General features: G+C 41.9%; 2 protein-coding genes across 5 annotated transcripts in view; one reads left to right on the top strand and one right to left on the bottom strand.

The window, feature by feature from the left end:
• prune (prune exopolyphosphatase) overlaps window positions 1-971 on the top strand; it is a 19743-nt gene extending 18772 nt beyond the window's left edge. For all 3 annotated transcript variants that reach the window (XM_078287272.1, XM_078287273.1, XM_078287271.1), the window contains one exon: window positions 1-971. This exon is cut by the window's left edge and continues 334 nt beyond it. The gene's annotated coding sequence lies outside the window, so the exon portion shown is untranslated.
• decr1 (2,4-dienoyl CoA reductase 1, mitochondrial) overlaps window positions 1-2635 on the bottom strand; it is a 317727-nt gene that overhangs the window by 34433 nt on the left and 280659 nt on the right. The gene's annotated exons all lie outside the window — the stretch shown is intronic.

Genomic DNA, 2635 nt, shown 5'->3' with positions numbered 1-2635 from the left:
AGAAGTTAATTCTTCACAATCTGATTTAAAAGAGTTTTTCAGTCTGAGAAATGTAGAAACTTTGAGACTTTAAACAGAATGATCCGATGTGGTCGTTCTGTTCATATGATTATGATGTGAAACCTGCGGATCCAGCAGATCCAGTAGATCCAGTAGATCCAGCAGATCCAGCAGATCCAGCAGATCCAGCAGATCCAGTAGATCCAGCAGATCCAGTAGATCCAGTAGATCCAGCAGATCCAGCAGATCCAGTAGATCCAGCAGATCCAGCAGATCCAGTAGATCCAGTTTGAGGAGAACCAGCTGACAGATAATCTGACGAGGTGATGACATCCGGCTCTGGTTCTGGTTCTGGTTCTGGTTCTGGTTCTGGTTCTGGTTCTGGTTCTGTGACGGTTCTTCCTCAGTTAGATGAAGCTTATTTCATTATGTGATAGATCAAATCATTTTCTGTTAAATTTGTACAGACAGCTGGCAGCTTCAGAGACGCTCAGTTCAGTTTCTCAACAAAAAAGCAGAGAAATTAGTGAATTATAATAATTTGATTGATATTGATACAGAGGTCTGGTCCTGCTGGTTATTATGAGCTGAAGAGTCAAACCTGATGAGTTTGGTTTGGACTGAAGTTCAGACAGTTAGTTCAGTTCAGAAGAGTTCAGTTAATCAGGATCTGATCTGATCTGGATCAGTTTCCTCTGTGTGTTTTTGTTTCATCTGCTGGTCTAATCAGGATCCACATCAGCTTCAGTCTTCATGGAATCAGCCAAAACCAGATTCTGTCAAAGCTTTAAGATCCGTGTTTTTATTTTACAGCTGAGATACAAAAGACTGAAATATTCCAAAATTCAATATTTAGCTGAAATATTCCAGTAATATTTGTAATATTTGATGTCTAGTAAAGGTTGATGAAACAGGACAATCATGAGTTTTCAGTTTTACAGACTAACAGAATATGAAATATGATTTAAACTGTAGTGATGAAATATTAAATATTAAAACTAATATGATTCTGTGAGCTCATCTGTCTGTTTGGGTTCAGTCACTTTAATACAGCAAACTACCAGGAGGTGATTCATTTATGATCTCAAATATTTAACATAAATAATATTTCATCTGTTAAATGATTCAACCTCTGAGACTTTGACTCTTTTCATAATGAATTTGTTTTGTACTTTTCCTTCATCTGAGAAATAAAACATCAGAGTTTGAAAATCCTTCGCCGCTCAACATGCAGACAACGTGGAAACTGACCTGAGGTCAAATCTGACGACCGGTGAACTTTTTGACTTCGGGCCCAGCAGGATGAGATGGAGGTTAAGGTGCGCTGTCCCTTTAAAAAGAAACTCAGTCAGTAGCTTTCACTTTAAACTCTTCAGACTCTTCTGTCAGTGAATCGGTTTGACTGGATTCTCTCAACCTGCTGAACAGGACCTGAGTGGCTGAACTCTGGTTTCCATGACAACACAGTGAAAAACTACAAGTCTCCCAGCAGATGAAACTCCGTCTCTGAACGATCCTCCAGCCTCTGCCTTCAGTTTGTCTTCTGGTTTGATTTCCAGCCGGAGGCCGGACTTTCCCAGCAGCGCCTGAACGCAGCATGACAGCTGTGGCTGTGGGACAGCAGATGAAACGAGGCGGGTGGATAAATCTGACATTTACATTTGGGTTTAAATGTTCATTAATATGAGCTTTCCCTATTAACTAAAGAAATCATAAAACATGAAAATCGACAGACAGACAGACAGGTTAACAGACAGACAGACAGGTTAACAGACAGAGAGACAGGTTAACAGACAGACAGAGAGACAGACAGACAGACAGGCAGAGAGACAGACAGAGAGAGACAGACAGACAGGTTAACAGACAGACAGACAGACAGGTTAACAGACAGACAGGTTAACAGACAGACAGACAGACAGGTTAACAGACAGACAGGTTAACAGACAGACATAACCTGAGTTAAAAATAAAATCCCGTCTCTCCTAGCAGCACTGAAGCTGTTTCCACAGCGACAGAAACGACTTCCCTGATTGGATGTTGAGTGTTTGTTGATCAACAGACAGAAGGTCACATGTCTGTCTGTTTCAGCAGATCAGTGAAGAGTTTCTGACCAACAAGCAGATATAATTACTAGATAATTATGATGATTTTCCAGTCAGTGGACAAAACCTGCCAGAGGAGCTTCTGGTTCCCCCTGTGGGCCAATCACTTCCATTCTTTGTGTCCAGGTTGTGACTCACCAGGACTATCTGCGTGCCTAATAATAATAATAATAATAATAATAATAATGATAATAATAATAATAATAATAATAATAATAATAATAATAGTAATCCCTTCAAACATCCAAACTTTCTAAAATATGAAACGTCTTTGTCAAAGCTGCTCCAACCTGCATTGCTAACACCATGAATCTGGAGGGCAGCAGGACCCAGAGGCAGGCCGGCAGGCGGGCGGGCCGCCCAGCGGGGGGCCTGCCAGGGTGTTACCTGTCCGCTGGGAGCCAGGTGAGCGTCGACCAATAGGGAGGCAGCTGCTGCCTGAAATGCAGAAAAACCTGTAGGGGCAGAGAGAGAGAGAGAGAGAGGGCGAGTCACACACACACACACACACACACACACACACACACACACAC

This window comes from Centroberyx gerrardi, chromosome 12 (genome assembly GCF_048128805.1).
Source record: "Centroberyx gerrardi isolate f3 chromosome 12, fCenGer3.hap1.cur.20231027, whole genome shotgun sequence".
NCBI classification, from domain to species: domain Eukaryota; kingdom Metazoa; phylum Chordata; class Actinopteri; order Beryciformes; family Berycidae; genus Centroberyx; species Centroberyx gerrardi.
This window is presented reverse-complemented; position numbering and strand designations above follow the sequence as displayed.